General features: G+C 40.5%; 1 long non-coding RNA gene across 1 annotated transcript; it reads left to right on the top strand.

Annotated features, from left to right (window-relative positions):
* The first annotated feature begins 481 nt into the window (after positions 1 to 481).
* On the top strand, positions 482 to 18,370 carry LOC117075411. The gene is made up of 3 exons (XR_004433990.1): positions 482 to 852; positions 5,198 to 5,652; positions 17,619 to 18,370. It is a non-coding gene; the product is annotated as an uncharacterized LOC117075411 (long non-coding RNA).
* Positions 18,371 to 19,977: the final 1,607 nt, after the last annotated feature.

The following is a 19,977-nucleotide window of genomic DNA, read 5'->3' as shown; positions in this document are numbered from 1 at the left end:
GACCTCAATTCTTGTGAGGCAGCTATAAGGACTTTCAGCCCTAGACCTGTACATTTTTTGTGATTTTTAAAAAATGTGACTCACCATGCTATACACATCCTTAGCACACATCCCACACACAAGCTCACTCTGCTCCTGGCATTGAACACCCAGGGTCTCTTTAGGGAACTACTCTTTTTGTCCCCTGAATGGGCTACTCTTTACCATCAAAATGAATTGCTTATCATCTGTACTTGGCTTTTTAGCAGTCACAAATTCAGGGTGGGGAATTTGTTGGATACCAGGTGTCCTATTAGCCAAAGTCCTTTCCAGCCCATGCTGCTGAATGAGCCAGGTCATGACCCCAACCAGGCACTCTGGTTAGAGCTCAGTGTAGACAAACATGCACACACTGCTGAGCACAGAAGGTTTGGGAGTGTAGACAGAGGAAGTGAGTCCTGTCAGCTGGGGCGGCTCCTGCACTGAGCAGTGAGGGCCGAGAGTGAGAACTCTCTGATGCTTCTCTCTATGCAAGGTCTGTGAGCTTTATGACTTCCTTCTGGCTTGGTTGTAAGAGAAAATCACCTCAAAAGGGCCTGGGTAAGAGCTACTAGCCTTCTTGGAATGTCTACAATGTGCCAGACGTGAAAGCAGATGCTCTTTTGAAATACTTCTGTTGAATGAACTTTCTTAGCATTGTGGTACAGATGAGGAGGCAAAGTCATTTGTCTAAGACCCCACTGTTTCAGCTGCTGGAACTTGGGTTTGGATGGAAGCTTTGGCGACTCCTCAGTTTGCATTTTCTCCTCACTGCAGTATCACTTTGGGAAGGAGGTCTGAAGTCTTCAAATGAAAATGGAGTTTTCTCCTTATGTAAGTATAGCAGTCAAATGTTCTGGAAAGAATACTTTGCCCAGCCAAATTGCTCTAGATGTTGAGGGCAGGAGAGGGATGGATGTTCTGGTGGTGATGACCACATAACAAGAAGAGACAATGTTTGCTTAAGGTACCAGACTCTCAGGGTGGTCTAGCATTTCTCAGAGAGTGGTCGGAGAGTTGGCCTCTTGTGGTGTAGGTAAATTTTTAAGTATTTATGAAAATGCTTATATGTCTGGTTTCAGCCTGACTTAGTAATTTGCTTGTATAACTTCTATGCCTACTCTTGGTGGTCCAAAGGGCCCAGATTAAGAATTTTATGAACATCCTGCTGTGTTTAGTGTGTTATACCTTAGAGTATCTATTTCGCTAACCCAGATGGTGCCATTATCACATACATATCCTGCAAGGGGAGGGCGTTGCATTAACAAGTATAACCAGCAAAACCACAGCATTTCACTTTAGCAAAAGGGGCTGAAACAGGAAGCAGGTAAATTCCCTCCTCCTACACACCTACCATTCTCTCCTCCCTTGTACGAACTTAGAGTCTCTGGGTTTGTGGTCTCTAAACTCCTCTTTACCTCTAGGGGCCAAATCGGGCATTGGGGGGAATTCACAAGCTTCATATTTAGCTCAAAATCACCCGGGCTATATGTGGGCTCATCACTTCCTTAAAGGTGGAAGAAGTTATAATTTCTTGTTTTCTCTCCTCTCTCTCTTCCCATCTTTTCTCTTCTTTTCCTCTGTCATTTCTCCCTTCTCCTTCAGAGCATTATAGTTTTCCTTGGACTGCTTTTTCTGACAGGGCTTCCACTGGCCTATTCCAGAGTACAATTACTAGTACTGTGTTACATTTCCAACAGTCAATAAGAAAGCAGAAGTGGCCACATTGGCTTCCCCTAAAAACAGCATCAAATTTCAAGTACTTTCTTATATTACTCCCCCTTCATTCCACCACCCTCTATAAGCACACAACTCACTGCTGGGCATATCATAAACGCTAAAACATAGTGAATGAATCAATGAATTAAGTAATTCTTTTATTCTAATTTTTTCTGTAGCAAGCCATTGTGAATAAGATGGTTCTTTTTTTTTTTTGAGACTGAGTCTGGCTCTGTCGCCCAGGCTGGAGTGCAGTGGCAGGATCTCAGCTCACTGCAAGCTCTGCCTCCCGGGTTCACGCCATTCTCCTGCCTCAGCCTCCCAAGTAGCTGGGACTACAGGCGCCCGCCACCTCGCCCGGCTAGTTTTTTGTATTTTTTTTTAGTAGAGACGGGGTTTCACCATGTTAGCCAGGATGGTCTCGATCTCCTGACCTTGTGATCCGCCCGTCCGCCCGTCTCAGCCTCCCAAAGTGCTGGGATTACAGGCTTGAGCCACCGCGCCCGGCCATGAATAAGATGATTATTTTATCCCCAAAGAGATTGCCTATTGACTGAAAGCCTAATCATAGCTTCTGAGAGTCACAATGAGATCACATCTCTACTGTACTGAAAATCTTTTCAGGCACCAGAGAGAAAGGTCTGGCCGTGATTCTCCTTCCCCGGTTCTGAGTGAAAAGGTCATTAACACTAGCTACTGGCAATTTCAAGAATTGCCAAAATGACAGTGATGTGATAAGAACAACTATCCTGTTGGGTCTTTGTGTAGTATTTTTCCTTTAAAAGCAGCTTTATGCTAATTATCCCATTTGAAACACACAAAAAGAAAGTGTGAGGTCAATGTGGCTAAGATTTATGTCCATTTTGCAGACATGGATCTGAGATATCCCGTGATTTGCTGGTGGTTCACAGGTAGTGGAAGAGCTGGGGCGGAAGGGTTTCTTCCTGAGCAGGTTGCTGGTCTTCCCAGGAGTCCTGCCTACCTGCCTTTCTCTTGCTGACAACCATATCACCCACTTTGTTTAAGGGTCAAAATTGTTTCAGGTCATTCTCACTGCTACACTCCCATTAGTGCCATGACAATTTACAGATACCTTGGCAACATCGGGAAGTTACCCTATATGATCTAAAATGGGGAGGAACCCTCAGTCCTGGGAAGTGTCCACCTCTTTCATGGAAGACTCGTGAATAATCCATTCCCTGTTTAGCCTATAATCAAGAAATAACCATAAAAATGGGCAACCAGCAGCCCTAGGGGCTGCCCTGCCTATATAGTAGCCATTGTTTATTGCTTTGCTTTCTTGATAAACTTGCTTTCACTTAAAAAAAAAAAAAATCCTGTCTCTAGTAAAAATTTATGTTCACACCTAAAATCTGTAAACCAGTGTGCATAGCATCTTTATTCATGATACTTAAAAACTGGAAACCATCCAAATATCCATCAATAGATGAGTGGATAAGCAAAATGTATAATCTGTGCAATGGAATATTATTGGGCTGTCAAAAGGTGTGAAGAGCTGACACATGCTGCAGCATGGCTAAACCCTGAAAACATTATGTTAAGTGAAAGAAACCAGCCACAAAAGCCCACATTATGTATTATTCCATTCAGATGAAAAACCAGGTTAGGCAAATGTATATAGGTGCAAAGTAGATTAGTGGTTGCCCAGGGCTGGGGGGTGGATGAGGGTATTGGAAACTGGCGACTAATGGGTACGGATTTATTTTAGGGATGATAATAATGTTTTAAAATTGATTGTAGTGATGGTGGCACAACTCTGTGAATATACAAATCTCACTGGATTGTATAATTTTTTTTTTTTTTTTTTTTTTTTTTTTGTTGAGACGGAGTCTCGCTGTGTCGCCCAGGCTGGAGTGCAGTGGCCGGATCTCAGCTCACTGCAAGCTCCGCCTCCCGGGTTTACGCCATTCTCTCGCCTCAGCCTCCCGAGTAGCTGGGACTACAGGCGCCCGCCATCTCGCCCGGCTAATTTTTTGTATTTTTTTAGTAGAGACGGGGTTTCACCGTGTTAGCCAGGATGGTCTCGATCTCCTGACCTCGTGATCCGCCCGTCTCGGCCTCCCAAAGTGCTGGGATTACAGGCTTGAGCCACCGCGCCCGGCCTGGATTGTATAATTTAAAAGAGTGAATCATATCATATGTAAACTATATCTAAATAAAGCTTTTTTTTTTTTTTTTTAAAGGCTGACTCTGGGCTGTGGCTTTCATAATCTTCTTTGGCCATGGCTTTCCCCAGGGCTCCAAAGCTGGGCAGTGCCCAATACTGTCTCCTCTAACTTTGTTTTACAGGGAGACATTTCTCCAACTCTGCCTGCTCAAATGTGTGGGGTGAAATCAAGTGCCTCCATATTCCCAAATACAAAGCACCAGAGGTTAAGTTCTGTGCTTCTCAAATGTCAGTGTACATTCTGATCCCCTGGAGATCTTGCTAAAATGCATATTCTGATCCTTTGGGTCTGGGACACAGACTGAGATTCTGTATTCTAAGAAGCTCCCAAGCAATGTCAGTGTTGCTACTGTCTTCATTTTGCGAAGCCAAGGTGTCGACCACAGACCCAGAAGATGCAGCCCTTGACTCCTCAATGCCACCTATACAATTCAATCAAATATCAGGATTTTCAAAACATAGTCAATCAAATATCTTTTTCCCACTCTCTATCCAATTATTAGGTTCATTTATAATGGAAGATTGTTAAACACGGTTACCAGCTTGGTGAAATCCTTTGGTACACAGTAATCTTTATGGAAAGCACCTAACAACTTGGTGGAGTATTTTTTCTTTGAACTAACTGAATTGGCCATTTGGTTTACATCATAGGGAAAACCCTTAGTTGTGCTAAGTCTGAGCTTCCTTAATCATAACTGTACATTTTAAAAGCACAAGATTAATTTCTGTGTTCCAAACACTAAACATGTTGTCATTTTGAGGAGTAGGCAGGAGGTTCACAGGACCTCCTTAAAAGGAGATAAAAGCCAAGAGATGGTGAAACTTTTATTTTGTTTTGTTTTATTTTATTGTAGAGATGGGAGGGTCTCACTATGTTGCCCAGGCTGGTCTTGAACTCCTGACCTCAAGCAATCTTCCCACCTTGGCCTCCCAAAGTCCTGGGATTATAGGTGTGAGCCACCATGCCCAGGCTGGATGGTGAACTTAACTTAGTTGTATAGCATCCGTGGATTGTGGTAAGATTTATGTATACAACTTAATTTTTGTTTAATAAGCATGTGGTGTGTGTCTGTAACATAAACTACATGATGCCTATATCTCAGGAAGAGATATATAAAGATGAATAAGATACTGTCTGTGCCCAAAGAGAGGCCTTTATTTCTAGTCAGGGAGAGAAACGAGCTCACCAAGAAAAGCAAGAAATGAAAGGGAGAAGGAGAGAACTTTTGGCTTGTTCTTGCTGTTTGATTGGCTTAAATTTTATCTCCACAGATTTTGCTGATGTTGTGGCAAAGCTAAAGAATCCTGGACACTCTCCTTTGTTCAAATAAAACTTCTATTTACACAGGATTTGCTAAAGGAGTACAAGGAAATGGCAGAGATAGTGTTAAGCTCACACAGCAGTTCGGGAAAGCGCCCCTTCATTGTTCTCAGGCTTGTACCTGCAGTAACAGGGCCTACAGGCTTGAACACAAAACAACTGAGTTTGGAACCTCAGAAGAATTCTGGATATGGTACAAAAAAATTCAGGTTGAGATTCAAATTCCTGCTATGCCCAAGTTTAGATAGACCATGATAGGTGCTTTTTAAACAGGCTGGGGCTTATTTTTTCAACTGTGATATAAAGATGATTATACTAATTTCTTCAAAGGGATGACATGAGCAGGAAATGAGCTAATGTATGGAGAAGGTTTCATGAACTGCCCAGCACTCTACAGATGTAAGAGGTAATGACTATTTTTCCTAGCCCATGTGCTTCAGGCCTCAGCTGTCCTTCTCCTGCCCTCAGGTCTGGCAAACCCCATCTGTCGACTAGCCATGGCTCCAGTGCTGTTTCAGGGCCTGCTTGATGAACTAAGTAGATTTGGGGTCTTCCTAAAGAGAATGCATTGTTATTGTGATCAGAAGGAAACTTCAGTCCAAGTCCTCAGTGATTCTCTGGGACTCAGTGTCTTCAGCTGTAAAATAAAGTCACTGACTACATTTTGAAGTTCCATTATAGAAATGCCTGCCCTATAAGCAGGCATGATTTATATTGGTGCACTGTATCTGTCTCCCATATGAAGAAAAAAGCTTATATTTCAGTCTTTTTCTTCCCTGGGTTTTTGAGTCTAAGCCCTTATTTTTCACAAGCTGGGAAACTAGAAGAAGGGAAACACCACAATAAATTGGCTGAATTAGCCACCATCACTTTTTTGTCATTCCCACTGGGCTTGGGAGCCTGAACCACCTACAGGCCTCCCAACCCTTCCTAGGGAGAGCAGGAGCCACTTATCAGCTCCAGCTTTGGAGCTTTGCAAGCTAATCAACTGTAGATTTCCTAATTCCTGTTATATCCATCTAAGTGATAAGCCAAACGTGGAACAAATTCTTAAAGGAAGAATATTACTTTTAAATATGATTGATAAAATAATAGCTGAGCCAGCAGGATCTTTACTGATAAAGGCTAGTGAAGATTTCTATCAGAACTACTGTTGAAGAGGTTTTTTTTTTAAACTCAACCATAATTGATTCCATCCCAAACTTGCAACACAAATTCTTACCTCCAGAAGGTAAGATAACACGCATTATACAATATGCATGCATATGTGTGTGTGTGCATATATATATATATATATGCACACACATACATACATACATATACTAGGTAAGTTCTTTCCAAGGCTCACTTGATGGATGCAGGGCACAAATCCAAACTCTGGAGAATGAGATATTAATAGTTACTTCTGTAGTGTTTGATATTTGCAAAGTGACTTGCAGTTATTTATTACATAATTATTTTACATTGAACAGTTTTCTCTCTGGATAAGTAAGAGCAGGGAATGAAGAATGGGCTGGTATAAAGGTCTAGAAAGATGTCTTTGCCATCTTTTATGGTAGATGCCCTGGGGGAACCCAGATCCTCCCTCTGAGGAAGCAGACCACTGTGTCCAGCCACTTCTCCCTTTGTGTGTCTGGCCAAATATCCACGGAAGGATAGAACAGGCAAAGGCAATGGCCGAATAGGAACAGCTCCAGTCTCCAACTCCCAGCACGAGCGACACAGAAGACCAGTGATTTCTGCATTTTCAACTGAGGTACTGGGGTCATCTCACTGGGGAGTGCCGGACAATCAGTGCTGGTCAGCTGCTGCAGCCTGACCAGCGAGAGTTGAAGCAGGGCAAGGCATCGCCTCACCTGGGAAGCGCAAGAAGGAAGGGAATCCCTTTTCCTAGCCAGGGGAACTGAGACACACAACACCTGGAAAATCAGGTAACTCCCACCCCAATACTGCGCTTTAAGCAAACGGGCACACCAGGAGAATATATCCCACACCTGGCCGGGAGGGTCCCACGCCCACAGAGCCTCCCTCATTGCTAAAACAGCAGTCTGCGGCGATCTAACCGCAAGGCAGCAGCGAGGCTGGGGGAGGGGCGCCTGCCATTGCTGAGGCTTAAGTAGGTAAACAAAGCCGCTGGGAAGCTCGAACTGGGTGGAGCTCACAGCAGCTCAAGGAAACCTGCCTGTCTCTGTAGACTCCACCTCTGGGGACAGGGCACAGCTAAAAAACAACAAGGGAAGCAGCAGAGGCCTGTGCAGACGCGAACGACTCTGTCTGACAGCGTGGAAGAGAGCAGTGGATCTCCCAACACAGAGGTTGAGATCTGAGAATGGACAGACTGCCTGCTCAAGTGGGTCCCTGACCCCTGAGTGGCCTAACTGGGAGACATCCCCCACTAGGGGCAGTCTGACACCCCACACCTCACAGGGTGGAATATACACCCCTGAGAGGAAGCTTCCAAAGTAAGAATCAGACAGGTACACTCGCTGTTCAGCAATATTCTATCTTCTGCAACCTCTGCTGCTGATACCCAGGCAAACAGGGTCTGGAGTGGACCTCAAGCCATCTCCAACAGACCTATAGCTGAGAGTCCTGACTGTCAGAAGGAAAACTATCAAACAGGAAGGACACCTATACCAAAACCCCATCAGTATGTCACCATCATCAAAGACCAGAGACAGATAAAACCACAAAGATGGGGAAAAAGCAGGGCAGAAAAGCTGGAAATTCAAAAAATAAGAGCGCATCTCCCCCTGCGAAGGAGCGCAGCCCATCTCCAGCAACGGATCAAAGCTGGTCAGAGAATGACTTTGACGAGATGAGAGAAGAAGGCTTCAGTCCATCAAACTTCTCAGAGCTAAAGGAGGAATTACATACCCAGTGCAAAGAAACTAAAAATCTTGAAAAAAGAGTGGAAGAATTGACAGCTAGACTAATTAATGCAGAGAAGGTCATAAACGAAATGACAGAGAGAGATGAAAACCATGACACGAGAAATACGTGACAAATGCACAAGCTTCAGTAACCGACTCGATCAACTGGAAGAAAGAGTATCAGCGATTGAGGATCAAATGAATGAAATGATGTGAGAAGAGAAACCAAAAGAAAAAAGAAGAAAAAGAAATGAACAAAGCCGGCAAGAAGTATGGGATTATGTAAAAAGACCAAATCTATGTCTGATTGGGGTGCCTAAAAGTGAGGGGGAAAATGGAAACAAGTTGGAAAACACTCTTCAGGATATCATCCAGGAGAACTTCCCCAACCTAGTAGGGCAGGCCAACATTCATATTCAGGAAATACAGAGAACGCCACAAAGATACTCCTTGAGAAGAGCAACTCCAAGACACATAATTGCCAGATTCACCAAAGTTGAAATGAAGGAAAAAATCTTAAGGGCAGCCAGAGAGAAAGGTCGGGTTACCCACAAAGGGAAGCCCATCAGACTAACAGCAGACCTCTCGGCAGAAACTCTACAAGCCAGAAGAGAGTGGGGGCCAATATTCAACGTTCTTAAAGAAAAGAATTTTCAACCCAGAATTTCATATCCAGCCAAACTAAGTTTCATCAGTGAAGGAGAAATAAAATCCTTTACAGATAAGCAAATGCTTAGAGATTTTGTCACCACCAGGCCTGCCTTACAAGAGACCCTGAAGGAAGCCCTAAACATGGAAAGGAACAACTGGTACCAGCCATTGAAAAAACATGCCAAAATGTCAAGACCATCGAGGCCAGGAAGAAACTGCATCAACTAACGAGCAAAATAACCAGTTAATATCATAATGGCAGGATCAAGTTCACACATAACAATATGAATCTTAAATGTTAATGGACTAAATGCTCCAATTAAAAGACACAGACTGGCAAACTGGATAAAGAGTCAAGACCCGGCCGGGCGCGGTGGCTCAAGCCTGTAATCCCAGCACTTTGGGAGGCCGAGACGGGCGGATCACGAGGTCAGGAGATCGAGACCATCCTGGCGAACATGGTGAAACCCCATCTCTACTAAAAAAATACAAAAAACTAGCCGGGCGAGGTGGCGGGCGCCTGTAATCCCAGCTACTCGGGAGGCTGAGGCAGGAGAATGGCGTGAACCCGGGAGGTGGAGCTGGCAGTGAGCTGAGATCCGGCCACTGCACTCCAGCCTGGGCGACAGAGCGAGACTCCATCTCAAAAAAAAAAAAAAAAAAAAAAAAAAAAGAGTCAAGACCCATCAGTCTGCTGTATTCAGGAGACCCATCTCACATGCAGAGACATACATAGGCTCAAAATAAAGGGATGGAGGAAGATCTACTAAGCAAATGGAGAACAAAAAAAAGCAGGGGTTGCAATCCTAGTCTCTGATAAAACAGACTTTAAACCAACAAAGATCAAAAGAGACAAAGAAGGCCATTACATAATGGTAAAGGGATCAATTCAACAGGAAGAGCTAACTCTCCTAAATATATATGCACCCAATACAGGAGCACCCAGATTCATAAAGCAAGTCCTTAGAGACTTACAAGAGACTTAGACTCCATACAATAATAATGGGAGACTTCAACACTCCACTGTCACATTAGACAGATCAATGAGACAGAAAGTTAACAAGGATATCCAGGATTGAACTCATCTCTGCACCAAGCGGACCTAATAGACATCTATAGAACTCTCCACCCAAAATCAACAGAATATACATTCTTCTCAGCACCACATCACACTTATTCAAAATTGACCACATAATGGAAGTAAAGCACTCCTCAGCAAATGTCAAAGAACAGAAATTATAACAAACTGTCTCTCAGACCACAGTGCAATCAAACTAGAACTCAGGACTAAGAAACTCAATCAAAACTGCTAACTACATGGAAACTGAACAACCTGCTCCTGAATGACTACTGGGTACATAACGAAATGAAAGCAGAAATAAAGATGTTCTTTGAAACCAATGAGAACAAAGATACAACATACCAGAATCTCTGGGACACATTTAAAGCAGTGTGTAGAGGGAATTTATAGCACTAAATGCCCACAAGAGAAAGCAGGAAAGATCTAAAATGGACACTCTAACATCACAATTAAAAGACTAGAGAGGCAAGAGCAAACACATTCAAAAGCTAGCAGAAGGCAAGAAATAACTAAGATCAGAGCAGAACTGAAGGAGATAGAGACACAAAAAACCCTCCAAAAAATCAATGAATCCAGGAGTTGGTTTTTTGAAAAGATAAACAAAATTGACAGACCGCTAGCAAGACTAATAAAGAAGAAAAGAGAGAGGAATCAAATAGACGCAATAAAAAATGATAAAGGGGATATCACCACCAACGCCACAGAAATACAAACTACCATCAGAGAATACTATAAACACCTCTACGCAAATCAACTAGAAAATCTAGAAGAAATGGATAATTTCCTGGACACTTAATACTCTCCCAAGACTAAACCAGGAAGAAGTTGAATCCCTGAATAGACCAATAGCAGGCTCTGAAATTGAGGCAACAATTAATAGCCTACCCACCAAAAAAAGTCCAGGACCAGATATGCACAGCTGAATTCTACCAGAGGTACAAGGAGGAGCTGGTACCATTCCTTCTGAAACTATTCCAATCAATAGAAAAAGAGGGAATCCTCCCTAATTCATTTTACGAGGCCAACATCATCCTGATACCAAAGCCTGGCAGAGACACAACAAAAAAAGAGAATTTTAGACCAATATCACTGATGAACATCGATGCAAAAATCCTCAATAAAATACTGGCAAACCAGATTCAGCAGCACATCAAAAAGCTTATCCACCATGATCAAGTGGGCTTCATCCCTGGGATGCAAGGCTGGTTCAACATTTGCAAATCAATAAATGTAATCCAGCATATAAACAGAACCAAAGACAAGAACCACATGATTATCTCAATAGATGCAGAAAAGGCTTTTGACAAAATTCAACAGCCCTTCATGCTAAAAACACTCAATAAATTCGGTATTGATGGAACGTACCTCAAAATAATAAGAGCTATTTATGACAAACCCACAGCCAATATCATACTGAATGGGCAAAAACTGAAAAAATTCCCTTTGAAAACTGGCACAAGACAGGGATGCCCTCTCTCACCACTCCTATTCAACATAGTGTTGGAATTTCTGGCTAGGGCAATCAGGCAAGAGAAAGAAATAAAGGATATTCAGTTAGGAAAAGAAGAAGTCAAATTGTCCCTGTTTGCAGATGACATGATTGTATACTTAGAAAACCCCATCGTCTCAGCCCAAAATCTCCTTAAGCTGATAAGCAACTTCAGCAAAGTCTCAGGATACAAAATTAATGTGCAAAAATCACAAGTATTCTTATACACCAGTAACAGGCAAGCAGTGAGCCAAATCAGGAATGAACTTCCATTCACAATTGCTTCAAAGAGAATAAAATACCTAGGAATCCAACTTACAAGGGATGTCAAGGACCTCTTCAAGGAGAACTACAAACCACTGCTCAGTGAAATAAAAGAGGACACAAACAAATGGAAGAACATACCATGCTCATGGATAGGAAGAATCAATATCGTGAAAATGGCCATACTGCCCAAGGTTATTTATAGATTCAATGCCATCCCCATCAAGCTACCAATGAGTTTCTTCACAGAATTGGAAAAAACTGCTTTAAAGTTCATATGGAACCAAAAAAGAGCCCGCATTGCCAAGACAATCCTAAGTCAAAAGGACAAAGCTGGAGGCGTCACACTACCTGACTTCAAACTATACTACAAGTCTCCAGTAACCAAATCAGCATGGTACTGGTACCAAAACAGAGATATAGACCAATGGAACAGAACAGAGTCCTCAGAAATAATACCACATATCTACAGCCATCTGATCTTTGACAAACCTGAGAGAAACAAGAAATGGGGAAAGGATTCCCTATTTAATAAATGGTGCTGGGAAAATTGGCTAGCCATAAGCAGAAAGCTGAAACTAGATCCTTTCCTTACTCCTTATACGAAGATTAATTCAAGGTGGATTAGAGTCTTAAATGTTAGACCTAATACCATAAAAACCCTAGAAGAAAATCTAGGTAGTACCATTCAGGACATAGGCATGGGCAAGGACTTCATGTTTAAAACACCAAAAGCAACGGCAGCAAAAGCCAAAATTGACAAATGGGATCTAATTAAACTAAAGAGCTTCTGCACAGCAAAAGAAACTACCACCAGAGTGAACAGGCAACCTACAGAATGGGAGAAAATTTTTGCAATCTACTCATCTGACAAAGGGCTAATATCCAGAATCTACAAAGAACTCAAACAAATATACAAGAAAAAAACAAACAACCCCATCAAAAAGTGGGCAAAGGTGTTCTGCACCCATCAACTCGCCAGCACCCATCAATTCATCATTTATATCATGTATAACTCCCCAATGCAATCTCTCCCTCCTCCCCCCTCCCCATGATAGGCCCCAGTGTGTGATGTTCCCCTTCCCGAGTCCAAGTGATCTCATTGTTCAGTTCCCACCTATGAGTGAGAACATGCGGTGCGTGGTTTTCTCTTCTTGTGATAGTTTGCTAAGAATGATGGTTTCCAGCTGCATCCATGTCCCTACAAAGGACACAAACTCATCCTTTTTTATGGCTGCATAGTATTCCATGGTGTATATGTGCCACATTTTTTTAATCCAGTCTGTCACAGATGGACATTTGGGTTCATTCCAAGTCTTTGCTATTGTGAATAGTGCCGCAATAAACATACCAACATGGCATAAGTATACATATGTAACAAACCTGCACGTTATGCACATGTACCCTAGAACTTAAAGTATAATAAAAAAAAAAAAGAAAATTAACTGAAAAAAAAAAAAATTCAACATTTCTATAGGAAACAAAACATAAACAAATACAAACACATAGTAACATATTGATAAGAAAATATATTGACTGTGTGTAGAATAAACCGATTTAGGTAAAATTAAGTACATATTTCTCTTTTGTATGTCTGGAGACCTATCCAGAAAAAAAGTTGTGAAACATTAATGTTAACTGTTTCTATGGATTTATTATCATGAGCACAATTCTCTATTAAAATGCAACCTTGCTATTTAATTATTTCATAATAAATTTAATATTGGCAGTAAGGCCAAGACGGATCATTTAATAAATAGAATTGGGACCGTGGGAAAAAAAAAAAAAAGTGGGCAAAGGATATGAACAGACATTTCTCAAAAGAAGACATTCATACAGCCAACAGACACATGAAAAAATGCTCATCATCACTCGCCATCAGAGAAATGCAAATCAAAACCACAATGAGATACCATCTCACACCAGTTAGAATGGCAATCATTAAAAAGTCAGGAAACAACAGGTGTTGGAGAGGATGTGGAGAAATAGGAACACTTTTACACTGTTGGTGGGATTGTAAACTAGTTCAACCATTATGGAAAACAGTATGGCAATTCCTCAAGGATCTAGAACTAGATGTACCATATGACCCAGCCATCCCACTACTGGGTATATACCCAAAGGATTATAAATTAGTCTACTACAAAGACACATGCACACGTATGTTTATTGCGGCACTATTCACAATAGCAAAGACTTGGAATCAACCCAAATGTCCATCTGTGACAGACTGGATTAAGAAAATGTGGCACATATACACCATGGAATACTATGCAGCCATAAAAAAGATGAGTTTGCGTCCTTTGTAGGACATGGATGCAGCTGGAAACCATCATTCTTAGCAAACTATCACAAGAACAGAAAACCAAACACTGCATGTTCTCACTCATAGGTGGGAACTGAACAATGAGATCACTTGGACTCGGAAAGGGGAACATCACACACTGGGGCCTATCATGCGGGGAGGGAGCGGAGAGGGATTGCATTGGGAGTTATACGTGATATAAATGATGAATTGATGGGTGCTGACTAGTTGATGGGTGCAGCACACCAACATGGCACAAGTATACATATGTAACAAACCTGCACGTTATGCACATGTACCCTAGAACTTAAAGTATAATTAAAAAAAAAAAAAGAAGAAGAAGAAAAAAAAAAAGAATGCTACAATGGACTTTGGGGACTCGGGGGAAAGGGTGGGAAAGGGGTGAGGGAATAAAAGACTACAAATTGGGTTCAGTGAAATGGCTCAGGTGATGGGTGCACCAAAATCTCACAAGTCACCATTAAAAAACTTACTCATGTAACCAAATACTACCTGTTCCCCAAAAAACCTATCAAAATAAAAAAATTTAAAAATTGCATACATCTTAAGTGTACAATTTGGTAAGTTTTGATATATGGATATCCTTATGAAACGATCACCAAAATGAAGATAATAATATCTGCATCACCTTAAAAAAAAAAAAAAAAAAAAAGAACAGGCAAAGGCTAAGTTTTCATTGTGTAGTTGTGACCAAAGTCCTCTTTCTTGACATAAAGCTGTAACTACTCCCTCAATCCCTTATTTTCTATGAGGATGTCTTTAGTTTTATTGGGAGAGGGCAGATAACAAAGGTTCAGCAGTGAGAGGGCCTAGTTTCTGGTCCCACTCCCTTTCTAAGTAGCTGTGTGACTTTTGTCAAGTAAATTCACTATTTGTGGTCTCTGCATTCTTTATTTGTCGTACTGGAATGACAGCATCTCATCCACTGGGTATAAAAAGATTTGTTTGTTGTGAGAGTAAAATAATGAGCACAACAGCTCTTTGAAGATTGAAAGTTCCATAAGGTTAGAATGGTGTTATTATCACTGCTATTCACATGAACAGCTTCTATCCATCCCATCCAATCTGAAAATTGATATACCTTGGTCAGCAGCCCCACTCTAGATTTAACCACGCACTTTGCCTTGCTTCTAATTTATTTATGGTTACAACTTTGTTTTCTTTATACTGAGAGGCCTGATAGCATAGTGATTAAGATGACTAATTCTGGTTTCAGATGGACAGGATTTAAATCCTGGCTTCATCAAGACGTCTATCTCTGGCCATGATGAAGCAACTATTACTGGACTAGCCTTCCTGCCATAAACAAATGTAAAACTGCTACAACATACATGAGGCACTTTTTAAGTTATTGAACAATAGATAGCACCTGACTATGATCCTTGAGAGAAGGAAAACACACAAGATGAAACTCACATTTGCTCCAGCTCTCTTCTCATGGAAAATGTATCCACATTATAGCAGAGAGAATTGGATGGAGCAAAAGCAGAGCACAGGGGTGTCCCTTAGCCAAGGATTAGCATCAAGGCTGTTAAAGGGGCTGGAATCTGTGGGGTAGGACACAGGAAAGAAGGGAGATGTGAAGAGAGGGCCACAAATCTATTTAGGGGTTCGTCAAGAGTTCTTGAATGGGACATGGTCTGTGTGTGCAGAGCGAGACAAAAGGAGTCTTATTAAGTAGCAGCTTCTATGGGGTTACAAGTAGAACAGAGATACTTGAGGTCTAGCAGTGCTGGGGATGTTGGAGAACCAGTGTAGGGTCTTGTTAGTGCTCCCAAATCCTGAGATCTGAGGAAAGTCATAGACTAGAGGTAAGGGGCATGCCCTAGAGTAAGATCTGTTCTATAATCACCTTATCAAACCCTCATACCAAGCTTTGACAAGATCTGTATGGAAAACAGAGTTAGGAATTTGAAACTCACCAAAATAAAAAGCCTTGGGCAACATCTTGGGCTTTTTGCAAATCTTCCCTGACTAAACCTAACATAAAGTCTAAACAAGTTCAAAGTGATTGGACAGTAATTGAACTGTCTACTTGAATATAGCCCAATGCACTTAAGAGACTGATAACAAAGTCCAGTGTCTCTACAATGTATAATTTACAGTGTACGGTATACAATAGAAAATACTAATCGCACACACAAAAACACACACATGAAAATATAATTTATGGTCAAGAAAAAAAAAGTCAATAGAATTTGACCTCAAGGTGGCCCAGATGTTGAATTGCACTGATGAATACTTTAAGGCATCTACCTAAAATATATCCAAGAATTAAAGAAAACAAGATCTTAATGAACGTATTTTAATGGTCAACATATTTTAACATAGAAAATATTAGCAGAGGAAACAAAACTGTAAAATAGAACCAAATGGCCATTTTAGAACTAAAAGGTAAAATAATTAAAGTGAAAAATTTACCAAGAGGTCTTAACAGAAAATTTGAGATAGAAGAATAAAAGGACTTAATGAGATTTAAAGGGGCTTAAAGAAATATAGATATAAATCATCCAATTAAGAGAACAAAGGGGAAAAAGGTGAAAGAAAAATAAATAGGGAGTCTCAGAAACCCGTAGAGTAATTACATGCATTTAATTGGATTTTCAGGAGAGGAGCATGAGAATGGAGAAGAAAAAAAAATGTGTTGAGAAAGCATGGTGGGCCAGGTATCATGGCTCATGCCTGTAGTCCAAACACTGAGAGGCTGAAGTGGGAGAATGGCTTGAGTCCAGGAGTTCAAGACCAGCCTGGGCAACATGGTGAAACCCTATCTCCATAAAAAATACATAAATTAGCTGAGCATGGTGGCACACACCTGTAATCCCAACCACTCAGAGGGCTGAGGCATGAGAATCACTTGAGCCCAGGAGACAGAGGTTGCAGTGAGCTGAGATTACACCACTGCCCTCCAACCTGAGTGTCAGAATGAGACTGTCTCAAAAAACCAAAACCAAACCAAAACAAAACAAAAAAAACACACAACGAAATAGTGGCTGAAATGTCTCCAAATTTGAAGGAAAACATCACTTACAAATCTAAGAATTTTGGGAAATCTTAAGCAAAATTAATAGAATGAAAACCACACCAGCCACATCATGGTCAAACTGTTGCAAGCCAGAACTAAACAGAAAAATCTCTAAAAAGAAGAGGGGAATAACATAAAATAAAATAAATAGCTATCAAGCCATAAAACACATGGAGGAATCTTAAATGCATATTGCTTTGAGAAAGTAACCATTGTGAAAAGGGTACAAGTTATATGACTGAAGCTATATGACATTCTGGAAAAGACAAAGCTACAGAGACAGTAAAAAGATGAGTGGTTGCCGGGGGTTTGAGGGGAGAAGGAGATAAATAAATAGGCAAAACACAGGGGTTTTAAGGGCAGTAAAACGATTCTCTATGATACTATAATGGTGGATAAATGACATGATAGTGTATTTATAGAACTGAACAACACAAAGAATGAAACCTAATGTACATTGTGGACTTAGCTGGTAATAATGTATCAATATTGATTCATCAATTCTAATAAATGTATCACACCAATGCAAGATGTTTAGGGGAAATTTAGTGGGGGTGAGGTGGGGAATATGGAAGCTCTCTGTGCTATCTATTCAATTTTCTGTAAATCTAAAACTGTTCTAAAGAATACTCTATCAATTATTTATCTACCGTTTTTTAAAAGGATATATACAGGAGGAAATGACAAGAAATTTTGAATACTTCTCACTGAAAACAATGGAGGCCAGAAGACACTGAAGCAATGCCTTTAAAGCGATAAAAGGGACAAAAAACCCTGCCAACCAGCTTTCTACATCCCAAGGAAAAATGTCCTTCAACAATGAAGATAAAATAAATACCTTTTCAGTGAACAAAAGCTGAGAGATGTAACTAAGAAGACAATATAAGCATTAAAATGCAATACTAGTATTATTCAATTAACTCAAAATAGGTTTTAAAAAAGAGCAACAGAGGAACAAAAACATGAGGGACAAATGTAAAACAGACAGCAAGAGGGTAGGTAAAATTCAATTACATCAATAATTTCATTATATGTAAATGAACTGAACACTACAATTAAAAGGAAGTAATTGTCAGACTGAACAAATAAAGCAATACCCAATTATGCTGTCTAAAAGGGGCACAATATTAATAGAAAGTAAAAGATGGAAAGAAGTATACTGCATGAACAATATGCATTTTTTAAATTGTGTATTTATATTAATCAGACAAAGTAGACTTAAGTATTAGCAACAAAGAGAAATATTGCATAATAATAAAAGGGAAAATCATTAGGAAGATAAAACAATCTAAATGTGAATGTAATTAATAACAGAGCTTAAAGATATGTGAAGCAGAAACTGAAAGAACTGAAGGAAATAGACAAATCCATCATAAAGGAGATTTTAACACCCCATGTCTGTCAGGAATCTCCAAAGAAACAGAATATATATTTTATATATAATCAACAGATTACATATAAGTATGTTATATATACATATATTTATAGATAACTACATATCATATATGTAATCTCTAGGATATATATATATATATATTAAAAAATCATAATAGATCCAGATATACACATAGAGGGAGAATTATTTCAAAAAATTGGCTCATGCTATTGTGGGACTGTCAAGTCTGAAATCTGTAGGGCAGGCCAGCATGAAAGGAAGTAACAAAAGGAAAACTCAGACAGGAATTGATGTTGCAGTCTTTCTCTTTGGTCTTTAAACTGATTGAATGAGGCCCACCCACATAATTAAGGTGAATTTCTTTCACTAATGGTCAACTGATTGTTGATGTTAACCACTTTCACAAAATAAATACCTTCACAGTAACACCTAGATTAGTGTTTGTTTAAGTAGTCGAATACATCAGATGTTAGAGAGATTGCAGAGAAAAGGGAATGCTTATACACTATTGGTGGGAATGTGAATTAGTTCAGCCAGTGTGGAAAGCAGTTTGAACATTTCTCAAAGAACTGAAAACAGAACTACCATTCAACCCAGCAATCCGATTACTAGGTAAATACCCAAAGGAAAATAAATAATTCTACCAGAAAGTCAGCTGTACTCGTGTATCTATCACAGCTCTATTTCCAAGAGCAAAGACATGGAATCAATCTAGATGCCCATGAAAAGTGGATTGAATAAGGAAAATGTGATACATATGCACCATGGAATACTGTGCAGCCGTAACAAAGAATAAAATCCTATTTTCTGGAGCAACATAGATGCAAAGTGAATTAATGCAGAAACAGAAAACCAAATACCAAATACCATGTATTCCCACTTACAAGTGGGAGCTAAACAGTGGGTACACATGGACATAAAGATGCGAACAATAGACACTGGGGATGCCAAAAGTGAAGAGGGAAGAAAGGGGGCAAGGGTTGGAAACCTGTCTATTGGGTACTATGTTCGCCATTTGGTGACAGAATCATTAGAAGCCCAAACTTCAGAATCACACAATATACCCATGTAAGAAATCTGCACATGTGCCCCCTGAATCTAAAATTAAAACAAACAAACAAAAAACTAGATACTAAAGGCTATGCAAGTTGACACATAAAACTAGCCACTCTCAGTAACTGATAGAACATATATATAGATATTCAGTGAAGATATAGAAGATGTGAAGACACCGTCAATCAACTTGACCTAATTGACATCTGTAGAAACTACAGCAAATAACTTCAGAATACACATTATTTTATTATTATTATTATTTTGAGACAAAGTCTTGTTCTGTCACCAGGCTGAAGTGCAGTGGCGCAGTCTCAGCTCACTGCAACCTCTACTTTCCAGGTTCAAGCGATTCTCCTGTCTCAGCCTCCTGAGTAGCTGGGACTACAGGCGTGCACCACCACGCCCAGCTAATTTTGGTATTTTTAGTAGAGACAGGGTTTCACCATGTTGGCAAGGATGGTCTCGATCTCTTGACCTCGTGCTCTGCCCACCTCAGCCTCCCAAAGTGCTGGGATTACAGGCATGAGTGCCTGGCCAGAGTACACATTATTTTTGCGTGCACATGGAGCA

This window comes from Trachypithecus francoisi, unplaced genomic scaffold, assembly GCF_009764315.1.
Source record: "Trachypithecus francoisi isolate TF-2019V2 unplaced genomic scaffold, Tfra_2.0 Lachesis_group5, whole genome shotgun sequence".
Taxonomy (NCBI): Eukaryota; Metazoa; Chordata; class Mammalia; order Primates; family Cercopithecidae; genus Trachypithecus; species Trachypithecus francoisi.
Note: the sequence above shows the minus strand (reverse complement) of the source record. Positions and strands in the feature narration are given on the sequence as shown.